We start from the raw sequence: 17,527 nt of genomic DNA on the forward strand, positions 1-17,527 counted from the left end.
GGAAATTATAAGATGCTGTTGAGTCTTTCTCACATGAAAGAGGACTTAAAATGTTCTATGATCTTAAGACTGTTTCCACTGATAGACAGTCAACAATAGCTGTTTCGTTGAACATGGACTGACAGTCGGCCATTTCGATCTATCATGCATGCAAACTTCAATACTGTAGTACAATCTGGAAAATGTTCTAAGCCATGTGCACACTGTATGATTTTGGGCATGATTTGGCCTCTGACACAAATTTTGTGAATCCTAAAAGATTCCTCTGATCCTAGGCTAAAATCTGTCTTTGATCTTTAGTTTGACATGTTCACAGACAGCAGATTAATGACCTTTGGGATAAAATTTGACCTCAGATTAAATTCTGGCAGTGTCAGAAGTTTTGAGGCGCAGTCCTGCAGTGTGACTTCAATCAACCTTCAAATCAAGAACCAATAGGAATGCCAACAACAAACCATCACATGCTCCACACACACGTCTTATGTTTTTCCTGTTTTCTTTTCAAGAAATGCCATGATCAAAATGAACACTAATTGTTTTTGTTTGCTAGCCACCATTGTATTCTCATATGTAAATGCAGCTCAGTCACAGTCACTGTCACAGATTGTTGACGTAAAACTCAAGACGGGTCTTCTTATGTGTGTCCGTGTGTCCGTCTTGACTGCTGTAAAAGTCCTGGCAGAAAGCGATGCATAAGGATGTAGTGTAACGTCGCCCAGTTTCATTAATGCACTAATATTTTGTTGGTAGTGCCAGTTTGCAACAATTATTAGTTAACACTAAGTTGTCAACACTTCGGAAAAAATATTAATTCGTCGTTACACTACATCCTTATGCATCGCTTTCTGTCAGGACTTTTACGTGCATTTTTCTCCAGATGTACTTACAAACTTTCCAATGCCTCGTTTTATGAGTACAGAACCTATTTGTGCTACTGTAGAAGTTTGGTACCATTCCGGGCATTATTAGTGGGGTAATTTACGGGATACATCCTTGGATCCATTAGCGCCTGCACTAAGCCATTCGGCTGATATCTCTAAATAAGCTCTAACTTTAATAATGTTCGACCAAGGGAAAAAAGGCTTCTGAGGGGGTGTTTGGCTTGAGGTCATTGTGCAAAGGACCCTAGGTTGATTTTACTCCGAACCATCCCTTTAAAGACAACTGAGATCCTACAGTGTGACATGGCTCACAGAAGGGATCATGTTCATACAGTTTGACAAGCAACTATTGTAAAGGACAATTATAAATTGTACAGTGTGCACCCAGCTTTAGAAACTTTAAAATACCTTTTTCAGTTTTAAATTTAGATGGCAATACAATCACTTGAAGGATTGTTTGATTGAGCGTCATTAATCAGTTCCCTGTTGAAAATACCAGCATAATTAGTCACTATAGCAGCAGTGCCCTGATGGTAGATGCCATAACTACTCCACCTGAAACTACAAAACATTTATTCGTTCATTCCATTGCTGCATGTATGCATTATCTGGAAAAGAAAATATTGCAAAAACGAAAAATACAGTTTTTACTCTGATTTGAGCAACAGAAGCAAAATGTATGACACTATTGTCATTTTTTGCCATGCTATACATAATGTAAAAATGATATTAATAACAGTATTGGATATCTTTGACAAGATGGATGCCAAGTGACCTGACTTGCCTAAGGGGGTTTCTTCTTATCAGGGTTTAGACACTGAAACTTTAGTATAAGAAGATGCTGTGAATTTGAAATCCACGAAAAGTTATTTGACAGCAGTGTGGAATTTTGTGTGACTGTCTCTCTGGGTTCGAAAAAAAAAGGGTCTTATAAATTAACCAGACTAAATTTGAGGGGGAGGAAGCCTCTGATGGTGTAAAAGTTTTCACCTAAGTCTTGATTCTCTGTATGAAGATGATGCCACTACCCCATTTGAAAAGTATTTCAGACTATGGGCAGTGTAGAGGGAGCATATTTGAAAGGCTTTGTTTGATTCTAAATTCTCTCTTTTCAGCTTATTCTCTTTAAAAGTCGTCTAATGATGTGGTCGTTCACTCCATGTAGGCAGTGCAGCTAGTGAATTCTTCCCTGTGACACGAATATTAGCGGACACATGAGTGACCCCTGAGGAACACCACATACTGATTCAGCTGCTAAGACAGGAAATAATAAAGACATATTTTAAGATACTACAGAACACGACAGAAATATGTATGGTGCAAATTTGTGAGGGCGGCTTGATCAAGACCTTTTTATTATCACAGTATGCATTGCAATTTTTGAAGTTGTAAATAAAACAAAGACTATTGGAGTATGTTTTATAAGGAAATACTATGTCTACTTACAAATTTCACATTCAATTCCTTGTATTTTTTGTAATAGCTGTATCTCTTGGGGGGGTGGGGGGTGAACATGGACTGACAGTCGGCCATTTCGATCTATCGATTTTATCTATCTATATTGAGGCGCAGTCCTGTAATGTGACTTCTGTGACGACTGTGACGTATGCCATCAAGGTACCGCGAGAGTGATTCGAGAGCAGCCGGCTGATTCATTCTGCGCAGCTTCTCCAGAGCGGCTACACGAGCTCTGACGATGACACAACTGTTCCACGATTGGCCGGATTCACTGCATGACAACGATCACGTGTGTTTCGTGTTTATTCGAGCACCTTCAGTTCCACTAATGCTCACAAATCTGTTTTTTATAACAGTAAAAGCTCTTTTCACGATGTTATACTGTCACGTTTATCTAAATAAAAATTATAAAAAAAAAACATAATCCCCACTACATCGGTATTTAAATAGTATAGGCTTATGTTGAACTTTATTCTTGCACAAACAGATACTGTATTTAGCACATAAACAATTAAATGGAAACTTAGCTGAAACGTTTGTGTATTTGACAAATATTGCATTTATTTTCACTTCAGCTGTGGTAAAGTATGCAAACATAGCGCGAGTGTCACTACGGGAAGCAGAAAGTGTCCGACTTCACGTCTCTGTCTTCAGCTCCTCCCCGCCTGCACGCAGCAACTCTCGCCGAACAGTTACATTCAGCCGCAGCTTTATGAGTGAGTTCTTTATGAGTGAGTTCTTTAGTCCTTTTCTTTATGAGTGAGTCATTGAATCATTCAACCGATTCATTTGCAAAACCGATTCATAACAAATAATTACGAAAACACGTGCAACAGCTACTTCTATTGTGGCTTTATTTGGAACTGTTTGCGTGAGTTCAGCAAAGACAAATAAAGTAATAATAACAATGTTTAGTAAAATATGTAAATATAATTTATGTTACTCAATATCAATTTCTTTATTATTAAACTGCTGTAAAAAAGCAATATCACACTTACAATTGTACTGTTATTCTTTAAATATAATGATATAGATCATGTTTATTTTCTGGAAGTTTAACAAAAATTGTGGTATCACTTTACAATAAGGTTTCATTAGTTAACAGTAGTTAACTACACTAGTTAACATGATGAACTGATAATTGAACTGCACTTCTACAGATTTTATTAATCTTAGTTAATGTTAATTAACTTAATTTAAACATTTACTAAAACATTATTAAAATCAAAAGTTGTATTTGTTAACATTAGTTAATGCACTGTGAAGTAACATGAATAAACAATGAACAATTAACTAACAAATACAGTAACAAATGTATTACTCATGGTTAGTTTATGTAGTTAATACATTTACTAATGTTAACAAATGAAACCTTATCGTAAAGTGTTACCAATTATTATTATTTTTAATTCCATTTAATGGACACTGTGAATTAAATGCTTAGTTTAAACAAATGTACATTATTTAATAGATAAGATTAAATTAGTTAATAAGTGTTAATATTATGATGATATTTATGTATCATGTTATTTGGTTGATGATTTATTTGATGGCTACACCAGAGCAATCAAACTTGTGAAATTATGTCAGATAGAAAGATATTTAACAATGCATGTTTTCTGATTTCCCTACTACTTTAAAAATAAAATAAAAATAGTTTAGGTTTTAGATGTAAATGTGCTTGCAATTTGAGCCAGCAGTGTGCTACTGTACATATTTTTGATATAAACTGAACGGACGGGGATGTGGCCTAAAAGTTCTGCACAGAGCCGCAGTGTTTCCTCAACGCAACATAATGTGTTTCAGTCTCTTTCACACTATATACTCTTCTGTCTTCCTCTGCTTTCTCCTTCCAGGCTCAGCTCAGAGCAGTTGCTCTTCTTCTCCCCCTCACCCCTCTCTCACCTTTCCATCTCTTTCAGTGCTCCGAGTGCTTGCCCTGGGACTAATTAGAGAGAAGTTGCAGCTCCGAGCGCAGCTCTGCTGACATTGGGAAGTAAGTTTCGGTGTGCACGTTTGTGTGTGCACATGTGTGCATTAAAGCGAACTCTCAGACAAAACAGCAGGATCTTTGTTTCATTATTTATCTCACTGTTCCTCTCCATCACACATTCTCCCTTCCTTATTCTGTGCTGCAGACATGAAGCATCAGTGTGGGGATTTGCAGCTACTTTAATATATGAGTAGCTTCTGCATTGAAAGCTACCATTTCAAAGTAGTTAAAGTACAGGCAAGCTACTAACAGAAAGTAGCTAATGTATATTAAAAGGATATATTTAAGCAGTGGCATAACTTTGTTTTAAAAAGTGGGTGGGACAGGAGTTTGTATTATTTGTGCAGCAACTGAAATTAATCAGATTGGACTGATTCGTTTAAGGGTACGTTTACACGACAACGGTATGCTTACAACTGAGAAGTTTTTCCTTTGAGTTTTTCGCGTACAGACGACACCATTGTCAAAACGATCCCCATTCACACAGATCCGCGAAAAAGACTAAAAACACTGAATTCTGCTGCCAGGCCATTAGATGGCGATGAAACCATAGACTGGATGAAACACAATAGACTGAACGTAATATGCATGTGCATGACGTCATCGTCTTCAGAAATTCGTGTTTTTATCGTTTACACGGAGACCGTTTTCAAAAACTTGCACTTTGAAATCCGTTTACAAAACTTTGTGTTTTCAAGCACCCAAAATGCCGTTGTCGTGTAAATGAATTGCCAGAACGCATAAAAAGTTTTACGTTTTTTGTTGAAAACCGTGTCGTGTAAACGTACCCTTAAAGTAACTCAACTTTAACTAACATTTAGGGTAACGTTACGTTTACATGACACCGGTTTCAACAAAAAAAGTAAAACTTTTTATGGGTTTTGGCCGAACGTTTACACGACAACGGCATTTTGGGTATACGACAACGGCATTTTTGTAAAAGTTTTGTAAACGAGTTTCAAAGTGCAAGTTTTTGAAAACAGTCTCCGTGTAAACAATAAAAACGCGCATCTCTGAAGACCATGACGTCATGCACATGCTTACATGTTCAATTTATAGTGTTTCATCGCCATCTAATGGCCTGGCAGCAGAATACAGCATTTTTTGTCATTTTCGCGGATCCATGTGAACGAGGATCGTTTTGGCAATGGTGTCGTCTGTATGTGGAAAACGCAAAGGAAAAACTCAGTGTACACGTACCCTTAGTTCGTTACTCCCCAGCATGGTTTGGCATGATTGTTTAGATGAGACTTTGCATCTAATTGGTGAACTGACATGTTGTAATATAATACAGGATCCAACAGCATGAGCTTAAAGAGCTGCACTGCACATTAAGAATCCAGATTGCAATATTCTATAGTGAGGCATGATACTTTAAACAAGGGATAATACGGCAGTCTGTGAGCAAATCAATGTAATTGATTGTATGCGGCTTTGTGGAATCCACAACAACGCACTTCATATATAATTTATCACATCAACTAAACCCACATCCCTGCGGTGCCTTTGTTGTAACAAAAATGTACTGCATCTTTATACTGGCCAACAAATACAGTGCCAATTATCATCTAATTAATCTTCCTAATAAGGCTTTGGTTAAGCACCAACAACCACATAATTTTACAAGCCTCCTGATGCTGTATATAGATTATTTAGCCTGAGATTAGTATAATTCAGAGGCCAGGATTACAGTGGTACGGGGTGTTATTGATCCGGCGCACTGAGCTGTGTCAATGGCAGACAGCACATACATTTTCTTGTTTTGTGCAGCGAGATGTTCTGTTCTTTGAGGAGAGAGGGCCGGTGGACCGGGCCGGTCGATACCACACACAGCCTATCAGCACAGCTAACCCGACTGTTACCAGCACTAATGCATAAACACAGGATTACAGGAGCTGTCTGATCTGGCTGGAGGACAAAGGATGGACATGGCGTAACCATTGACAAGATGTGCATTACTAGGAAATGTTTTATGGCTGAGTTATTTGTGTAACTTGATTTACCCAAGTAGGACGTATTCCTGGGACAACATTCATATAAACCAATCAGATTTTAGTCGCCTGCTTACACCAAACCCTCTTTGTTCTTTCTAGACCTTCTGTGATTCCACACAACCTTTCAATTCTACATCATGCACCCATGGACACTGTTATTATTATTTAAATCTAGATGGATAGTTTTTAAGTTTATCAAGACATTTATAAATTTACATTCATATTTCTGTGAGGAGTTTGTAAGTTCTCCCTTTGTCTGCGTGGGTTTCCTCCGGGTGCTCCGGTTTCCTCCACAATCCAAAAACATGCGGTATAGGTGAATTGGAGATGATAAATTGTCTGTAGGAGTGTGTGTGTGCGCGCGCGTGTGTGTGTGCGCGTGTGTGTGTGTATGTACTGTATGTATGTATGTATGTATGTATGTATATATATATATATATATATGGTAACAGTTTATTTGGATAGTCCACTTTAGACATTCTACTAACTGTAAGTACTGTAACTTTGCAACTACATGTCAACTAACTGTCATAAGCATATTAGTAGACTGTATGCTTAAAGGTACAATATGTAAGAATTTTGCATTAAAATATCCCAAAATCTCAAGGCCAGTGTTATATATTTTGTTAAGTTGATTACTTACAATATCCCAAATGTTTCCAACTATTTTTAAATCGTGAGAAAATTGCGATTTTAACCAAGGAAACGGGGCGTTAGAGCAGGGGTGAGCTGGGAGTCGCCAGTCAATTGCGTCATATCCGCGTTACCCTCGGTTTCCGCTCGTACTGCGTGGAGTCCTGGACAAATGCGGAAGTTGTAACGTTAGCGTCTATCAAGCTACTACAAACTTTAGCTTGTTTCTTGCAGTCGTTATGGTACACAATTATTCTTTACCGATTGCAGCTGGTTCTGTCGACAAAGCATGCTTAATTTTATATTTTCCAAATGTAGCATTCGGTAATAGTTATGTTTATGTAAGAAAAGTATTATTGCTTTAGATTTGTGTTTAGTTTAAACATTGTTTATCACGTCTGGTGTTTATGGCCATGTAAATAAACATAGCATGTGTTATACATAAAGATTAATCAGTATTTTGGCAAATGATGTGGGCATGTTCGAATGTACTTTTACAACAATTGTTTAGAACATGTAAAACTGCGCAGCGTTATCACAACAATGAATTCAACAAATACAGTAACATCTATTAAGTATTAAACCTTACTTTTCTTGCGGTTAATTCATTTTAATGAAATAAAAGTGTGATGAGGTTTAAGAGTCAGGAAGGAAGAAGACAGGGGTCGGCGTGACTGGGACTCGTACTTTATTAAAATAAAGCAAAACAAACAAAAGCCGCGCACAACGCGCATTCACCGTGGCAACCGCGACGGCACAAAACAGTTCAAAAATGAGAGCTCGGATCCACCGGTTTTCTTCCTCTGCGTCCAGTTTTCTCTCCAGTCTCTCTCTCGTTCCAGCGCGGCTTATAAGCGGTCTCTCCACGCCAATAATACTGCAATAAGACACAGGTTCGTCATTTGCACTTGACCTACTTGCTCGTCTCTTCTCTCTCCCATCACAGACCGCGCTGAGCCATGCCCCCCTCGCCACAAAAAGCATGTTATTAAACGCAACATTTATAAAAATAGAACTTAACCTCATCCATGAACATGATTTTTCGATTCCCCTCTGACTGATTTACATCCACGGTGGAGTCTAAAACGACAGTTCCCATCATTCCACGCTCCTTCACATCGTCATCAAGCTACGCCGTTGTTGTTGTTTGGAATGTAGCGCCCTCTAGCGGCAAAAAAATTCTTGCATATTGTACCTTTAATATCTGCTTAATAATCTGAAATTCTACTAACAGACATTCTACTAACTATAAGTAACTTGGCAACTACAAGTCAACTTATTCTACTAACCCGAACCCTAACACCAACCATAACCAAACAGTCTACAGTCTACAGTCTCTGGGGTGTTGCTCAGGCTTGATGTAAACTGATAGATATTTCTAGTGTGTGTAGCTGAGGGCAGATGCAGAGGAAACAAATAAGCAGCTCTGCCTCATTGTACCACAAATTCATCACCGATACGCAATCAATCCCGCAGACTCACTGACCAGAGATCAGAGCCAAAGGAAAACAAGACATGAGCAACTCCACCTGTGGATGACCCCAGATCAGGTCAGGCCACATGGGGTAAATGGAACGTTACTAACACCAGCAGGATCTGCTGACCCAGGATCGGGTGAGCGCAGACGCTGAGGAAATGAGACGTGAGTAATGCCACTGTCAAGAACTGACCTGAGATCAGATGCAGAAAGAAAGAAGACATGACCGTAATAATGACCGCTGGAGGGGGCGCTCTTCACTGCTCTCTCTTCGGTTATTTGCTAATCATTAGCTCTAGCGCTGATAAATGGGCTAATAGTGCGGAAAATGATTTCTTGAACGTCCACGGCTAATGATGAGTTTTCATTTTTAATGCGGCTTGTTTTATTAAAGCATAAATATGTTTAGTGCTTGAGAAAAACAACGAAAGCGCAACCAGAAAAGGCACTCCACAGCATATGCCAGATCTTTTTTCTGAGATCATGATGAATTCTGGGTACTCTCTGAAAGGTACATGATGCAAGGTTGATTTGATCAGACAATGACGCAGTTCTTTCATTTCTTTTCTCTTTCAATTCTGTTGTCTGAGAAGTGTAGCCGTGGAACAGCTTAGGAAAGAGAGCGAGTGAGAGAGAAAGGCCTCGACAGGCAACAACCCTCATGTAAAATGCATAGAAAGCTGCAATGTCAGTTTACTACAGCGCACTCTGCAGTGAATGCACATATTCTGCACTGAAGTACTCGTTCGAAAACGACTCTCCTCACCCTGTTAGACTTCATCAGCAAACCTCATACCAAACTGCGCCGCGTGACATGCAACTTCATTACAACATCTGAACTCCTAAGAGATGATTATGAACTTTAGTGCATTTTTAAGTTTTTCCTTTGCGTTTTCCGCGTATAGACGACACCATTCCCAAAACGATCCGCATTCACACGGATCCGCGAAAATGACTAAAAACGCTGTATTCTGCTGCCAGGCCATTAGATGGCGATGAAAATGGTAAATGGTAAATGGACTGCATTTATATAGCGCTTTCAAAAGACCTATGGCCACCAAAGCGCTTTACATATTGCCTCACATTCACCCATTCATTCACTCATTCATACACCGATGGCGGTGTCAGCCATGCAAGGCGCCATCAGCTCGTCGGGAGCAGCTGGGGTTAGGTGTCTTGCTCATGGACACCTCGACACTTGGTCAGGTGGAACCGGGGATGGAACCATAGATATCATATAATAAAGGCTAGATGTCTCGTCCGCACTGCTGGCCAATGGAGGTCGACGTCCGCACACGGCGGCCATCTTGCCACAGGGAGCTCGCTCACTCGTAACATTGTGTTTTAATGGTGCATGTACTTTTAAATAACCATAACTTGCTAAATTTTCGACCTATTTTCAAACGGTTTGGTTTGTTATAAACGTCAGAGATGTAGTTATGACACTGCATACATATGAATAATTATAACAATGGACTTCCATATGAAAGAATTATAGCCACGTTAATAACGTTTGTAAGAAACCAAACCGTAAATCCGTCAAGATTTCAGCGAGATAAGAGGATTTGTGTTCGTGCTGATCACTCACCTTACTTCAGATACCACAGAGCTCGCCAGAAAGCTTCCCTGTGACAAGATGGCCGCCGGTGATGCCGTTCGAGACTCCGCCTTAAGACATCTAGCCTTATATGGATATCTATGGATGGAACCACCAACCTTCCGGTTTGTAGACAACCTACATAAACCACTGAACCACTGCCGCCCCAACGCGTTGCAACCACTGCCGATGAAACACTATATTTTCATAATTGGGACTTTAAGTCACTTTTTATAACTTTAACTTTACAACTTTATTTCTCACAATTGCAACTTTTTATATATATATATATATATATATATATATATATATATATATATATATATATATATATATATCAGACCTGATTTAATTTCTTACTTTACACTTTATCTTACCAGTTTATTTATTTATTTGCTCTGTGGCAGAAACAGGTTTCTATACTTGTGCTTTGATATAAAAGATACGAAGAGCTCCCCACAAGAAATGCACACGGTTGCTCACATGACATCCGACTTTTGTTTTAAATGTCATGCTTGTATTTGTCAGCAGGTGGTCGTAGTACGGAAATAACCTCTAAACAGTGGCCTTCATTGCTTTGACTCCAACTTTTTGTGGAAAGACTGCTGAGAGGACATGCATTTGAATTCCACACATCAAATCACCATAACTGCAATCAATGTTGACACGCCGGTGGTCGCAGGGGCCGCTGTTGCTGCTGTTAAATCATTCTGCTTTATCAAGCCTTTGAAGGGTTTAGAGTGCACCGAGACCCCCTCCCCGTAAACACGGACACACACACGCCAGCATACTATCTCTGGATCCGCAGAAAGGTTCTCTGTTGCTTCAAAGATCCGGTTTGGCGTGCTCACATCCCGAAATGCAATGCTTCCCTTATCTCTGCGAACCATAAAGAACCACCATGTAAATCCCCCGTTGATAAATTGAAAGATTGCAAAGCGTTTGCACCCTCTTCATTGCTCTCATTAAGTTCGGTTCATTTGCATCATCGCCACTCTTTTGTTAGCTACATATTGAGATTCAAAGTCATGGGGAATCGGCGTATATGAAAACTTTTAAAACTCTAAACAAATTGGTTTGCGTGACCTTATTTCACGTGTCACTTTTTCTTCAGGCGTAATGAAATTTATGTCCCGGCTAGATAATTAAACATCTTTGTTTGAGTGATTCTGGCCCTTAAAACTACGTTTAAGTGGAGGATATTTAAGTGTTTAAAAGGATTGTCTTAAAATTTATGATGAAATGATGCTGTTATTGAAAACAGAGCCATTGCTGAAAGAGTATTTGGGAAAGAGAACACGGCCAAATGATGTCACCGAAAGCGTTCACTGTTTGTCTAAAGTGCTGTATTAAAGTCTTTACTTTTGCCAGGAAGTTTAAGGATAGTGTAAAAGATTACAAAAGCCTCTGCATAAGTTTAACAACAGTAATTATGTTTATGCTTAAAGTCCCCCTGCAGTCAATAATTGTAGTATCCCTTAAAACTAATATTTGATCACCAACATTACATATTTAAACATTTTTTCCTTAAAAAAAAAAAAAAAAATTCTTAATGCCTTAAAATAACTTGAATGTAACTCTACACCCTTGCCTCATTTAGTATACATGGTGCTATGAATATGCAAATTAGCCCCGCCTCCACTCACTCACACCAGCTCAGAGATCCATGTTAATGATCACACATTGACCTGATTGTTTACTAGGTAGTTTTGGACGTCAGAAACCGCGTTTTTTAAACTGTCTTTGGTTCACTGCAGTTTTAAGGAGAAAATACTCAGCAATGGTGTTGACCGATGAATTTGCCCATGGTTTGTCTTAAAGCATAAACACCACATAGACATATAAACAACATTAAAAGCTTGATTTTCACCACAGGAGGACTTTAAAACAAGTAAAAATTTGCCAAGAGCTAAAACAAAGAAAACTATAATCAATGTTAAAAACAGTTGCTTAGTATTTTTGTAGAAACCGTGTGCCACATTTTGTCAGGATTCTATGAATAGAAAGTTCAAAAGAACATGCAGAGTTTGTTTAAAATATTCTCTAACATTATAAATGTATTTACTGTCACTTTTGAACAATTAAATGCATCCTTGATGATGATATTCATTTTTATTCTTTCTTTTATCTTTTTTTTATCTTACTTGCCCCAAACTTTTGAATGTTAGTGTATTTAGGTTTCCACAAAAATATTAAGCAGCTCAATTGTTTTCCACATTGACAATAATAATAATAATAATAATAATAATAAATGTTTCTTGAGCAGAAAATCAGCAAATCAGAATGATTTCTGAAGGATCTAACATTAAAAAGTTACATTAAAAATATTCAATTACATAAAAAATAAAATAAAAGTGTGGTTTGTTCATTTCTGATGGATTCTGCCTAATGTTATTTGAAATGGTTAATTCTGTGAAGATGATGTCATTTAATCTGTTTTTGGAGATCTCTGAATAAAACTTGTCACTGTGGCATGCAGATGGCACACGCCAAGCTGTGTCGTAAACGACTGACTCAGCCAGAACCGATGCGTCGACATATTTACAACATCTACACGTTGGACACCTTTGCACCATGTGAAATAACAGCCAAGATCCGTCCCCCCTAATCACACTGTCTACATTCCACTGCCAATCACACTCCACGTCTCCGAGCTCGGTAATCAAACCGGCTCTCAGCGACAGCCATCTTATTACCTTCACGCAGGTGTGATGATTTCCAGGGGCCGATCCCACGGCTTCATCAGCGGCCCCTGTCCTCAGAGACCCGCCGAGAGCCGGGTGAGAGAAGCGTGCTGCGCGCATGAGTGAGCGGGAAGATAATTGTCCACATCTGTGTCTCTTTATTCTGACCATCAGACATTCAAGAGTCTGTCTGTCAGCGGGAGGCCTTGAAAGAGAGGACTAGAGAAGCAGAAGAGAAAAATATGGAGGAAATAAGGTGAACGGGAGATAAGACGAACTGGTTAGAGGCTGTGAAATATCAGCAAATGGGAGAAACTCAAGTTTTTCATTTGAGTTTTCCAGCGTACAGACGACAAACGATCCCTTTCAAACACGAAAAAGACTAAAGAGCTGTTCTCTGCTGCCAGGTCTTTAGATGGCGTTGAAACGAGACTGAACACGTAATACGCATGTGCATGACGCCATCGTCTTCAGAGATCCGTTTTTGTGGTTTACACAGAGACAGTTTTCAAAAACTTGCACTTTGAAACCCGTTTTCAAAAGTTTGCGCTTTCAGGCCCCCAAAACGCCATTGTCACGAAAGGCCAAAATGCATAAAACGTTTTACGTTTTTAGTTGAAAACGGTGTCGTGTAAACAGCCCCTCAGAACAATACCCAGATAGCCACTGGACGCTGTAACGGAACAGGGCCGCAACCGCAAAACGATAGAGCCAGGTCTGGCCCGCATCCGCCTCACGGACTCGTTCCTGAGTCCAAACGCACATCGGGCCGAAGCCGTTTCTGGTCTGTTTTTAGGGGTTGTTGCGGATATGTGCCAGCGCCGATCCAGCACCGCCTGATCATCCCGTTACAGATGCGTAAGAGATTTTAGATTAGATTTAGAAGAGATTAAGAGATTGATTTACTGACAGATACTATCGCGTATTAACGAAGATTTTATACACAATTAAACGGACTTTGATATGTATAACAAGTCTAAGTTACGAAAGCTCGTTTTAGGTCTTTTGAGATGTGGGTTCAACTGATCTTTCTTAAAACAGATGGAAAATGTAAAGACGCATGATGCTACATTTTCAGTGTTTTGCCCTCCAGCTCTCGCCAGTTAGTGAACATCATTTAAGAATGCTAACGTTAGCTTGAAAACTGTAAACGTAACACAAATGTAATATAAAATATCGTTCACATGTAACTTAGTATAATGAGACTCTTACCTCAGCCGGTGACCGGTTGGCATGATGTCCGCTGTGACGAACAAGGCTCACTGAAAAGGGCGTTATTTCCAAAGAATCCAAACGGACTGACTGACAACATCGCTCCTGCTCACGGCTGCTCTTGACGAATACGATTGCTTTGAACCACTGTTGATCTCACAATCCACTTCACGAGAGTAGACTGAATTCAAATCTCCCGCTTGCCCAAACTCTACTGATCAGCTAACGTTAACCGTTGTGGGCGGGAGTAAACAGCGGAATGTGCAGCAACGGAGATTTGGAAAAATATTCATAAAATATACATGAATTTATGGGAGAATAAGACAATGAAATAATGATCAAAATGAGTATAAAATAAAATGTGAAATAAAAAATAATTCAATACAGGCCTACTGTAGCCTATGTAGGGTACTGTATGTACAAATACTATTATTTAACCTTAAAAAAACTCACTTTAACCCCCACATGCTTAATAATCTGTAAGGAAAACATATTGAATAGATGCAGATTTCCGCAGTTATACCTTCTTTACTTTGTTTTCTAATTTCACAGACAGGGCCGTTTCTAGGCATAGGCAAACTAGGCGGTCGCCTAGGGCGCAAACAGCTGGGGGGCGCCATTGAGAGCCCCCACCACACCAAGAGATTTTTGCCCAAGCGAGTGGAAGAAAAATCCTTCTTTTTTTACATTTCCGATAATGGAGCGTATATTTGCACTAAGTGCCTGTCTTTTTTAGCAAAAATACGCCCACCACTATATATCTACAGTGGCATAGGTCGTAAGGCGTGAGGTGCTTGAAAGTAGCTTTGGATGTGTTCGACCCGAGTTCGAATCCACCTTTTGCCGAAATCGCTCTTCTCCCTTTTCCCAACACTTGAGATGTAAAATTTATAGCCTAACATAAAGGTCTCTAGCGTTATATTTTGTCAACGAATTAAAATCGAAATTGTGATATGGCTTTGTGCCTTTATAAAACAGCACAAGACTTTAATTAAGTAGCCTAGACATTCTGTTTGTGCTGCGTGATTTAAAGAAAAGTGCGCACTTTGCTCATGCGATCAGCATGGTGATCTGGTGTTTTTCTCCAAAATAATAATAAATTCTCCATAATTTCTTGCAAGTGAAGAAATTAGGAGGACAAAAGTATTGTAATTTTCCGATACTATGTAATGTAAAATATACTTTTGAAATATTAATTTTAATTTATAAAGTAGCCTACATATGATTGGCTATATGGATTTTACGTCATAGGAATACTTATATAAATCATAAACACCAGTGATAATGTAATGTAGACTGAGACTCTATATCATGATAACTAATAAGATGTTTGAGCCCTCTTTAGTGTCCAGGTACAAGTCAATGGTTTTTCTTTGTTCAATGTGCACAGTTCATGGGTTGAAGCTCTCAAAGTACCAGATTGATGCATTAATTTAACCTTAAAATGTACAAAATTTTTTGGCGGGGGAGCATGCCCCCAAACCCCCCTAGAGGGCTAGCGCTTTTGCACCATCTGATGGTGAGGTCGACTAACAGCAGATGGAGAGCATGCTCGGCAATCTACTGCTTTTCCTGCAGTTCCTGGACGTCAATGTTGAATTTACTGTCGAATTTGAACCACTGAATTTGTGGAAGCGAATTTGCAAAGCAAAATAAAATGGACCGAAAATTGCCTGTTGAATATTATTGGTTGTATTTTTAAACAGTTTGAATATTTTGGAAGTGAAATATGAAAGGTGAATATGGATTATTGAATTTTTAATAATGAAAAGGTGTTTGGAATGTTTTTAATTGAAATATTCACAGCTTAAATATTCAACCATGCTGAATTTCAGCCCATAAAAATGCAAGCCCTAAAAATACAATGCATTAAAATGCAAGCATGGTTAATGCAATGCCTATTTTTTTCAAGTAGTGCAATTCAACAGGCTTTTTATTTCAAAAACATTTGACATTATTTTACTTCCATATTATAGCATCACAAAATGTTGCTGTATAGTTTTTAAACACTGATAATATTGCTTAGCTTAATGACAATGCATTTATCTCATGCTCTAAGATAGAAAAAAAAAAATGCAGACAGGTGTCCATGTTGTTTTGAAAATGTTTATTCCACAGAGTTCTTCACACAGTTGAGAAAAGTATTTCGGATGTGGTCCACATCAGGTAGTCTCTGTCAAAACAGTGTTGGCTCAAATCCGTTTTGCAGATATGGGCCAGAGCAGTTTTTAGCCATTTTTTAAATGCAGTCGGCTCAGATATGTATCACAGATTCGGGCCACACCAGTGTAGCCTATGTGAAAACAGTATCGGCTCAGATTCATATTGCAGATCTGGACCAAATCAGTGTCAGACACAGCTAATGTCTTTCGGTTACCTATGGGAAAAGTGATCTGGGCCAGATCTGTAAAATGATATAAATACTGAACTGATGGCAGTTAGAATGTTTAAGCTGAAACCTCTATCTGGCACGGATCTGGTTCACAATCAGAAAACGTCTCTAAGATAGAAACGGAGGCAAGGGGCTTAAAACGGATCCGGGCCAAATGTAATTGCTATCTGGGTAAAGATTTTTTTTTTTTTTTTTTACCAAATCAATAACATTTGTTTTGCTTTGTTTGTAACATTTTATGTGAAAATTAAACACATTTCCCCTCAAAAATCCTTTTGGTCATACAAACATCTTTATCTTTACTGTAATATAAAAATATGGGTTACACATTATTTTAAGGTGAGGTAGTTATATTGTACTTACTCAAATAATTACAGAGTAATATTTCATTGGCTACTTATAGGCTTGATTTACGTTTAGGATTAGTTACTTGTAATTATGCATAATTGAATGTTATTACTAAGAAGGCTACATGCAGTAACATAACTGTCACCTTAAAATAAAGTGCTACCGAAATATGATATATTACTTTAATTTATATATATATATATATATATATATATATATATATATATATATATATATATATATATATATATATATATTGTGATTGTCTTAATTGTGGTGTGATGTATCAAATAACATTGAAAATCATTTTATTGTCCCAACATATGGTAATTTTAGAATTTTAGTTACTGAATTACAATAATGAGAATGGGAGGAAAGTGTGATTATATTTCATGAAAATGATGTCCAAAAATCCAAATGGCTCTAATGAGATACTTCTTATTATACACACACACACACACACACACGCACGCACGCACGCACGCACGCACGCACACACACACACACACACACACAAAAGTTCTGGGGTGAACCATGACCTTGTCACGTTTTCATGCGATTCATCTTAAAACAACTACACTATTTAGTTATTTTCCCAAAAGACAGCTGTAAACTCAAAATTCCAAGTGTTTGTTTGGCACATTGTGATGAACTAAATCAGAATGTGTGAAAATGAACTACAAAAATCTTCACCGCTCATTTAATCCAGCTTGAAAACACTTGAAGAAATGTGTTTGGAGAGCCAGCGCTCATGCAAGAGAAGATCCAGACTCTCCCCCGATTCACAGCTGTCGTCCATCACTCTCCCAGTCCTCCCAGTTTATGTTTATGTTTTCTTCCCCATCAAGCTCTGGTTGC

Source organism: Leuciscus leuciscus (genome assembly GCF_965113295.1).
Source record: "Leuciscus leuciscus genome assembly, chromosome: 18".
Classification (NCBI taxonomy): domain Eukaryota; kingdom Metazoa; phylum Chordata; class Actinopteri; order Cypriniformes; family Leuciscidae; genus Leuciscus; species Leuciscus leuciscus.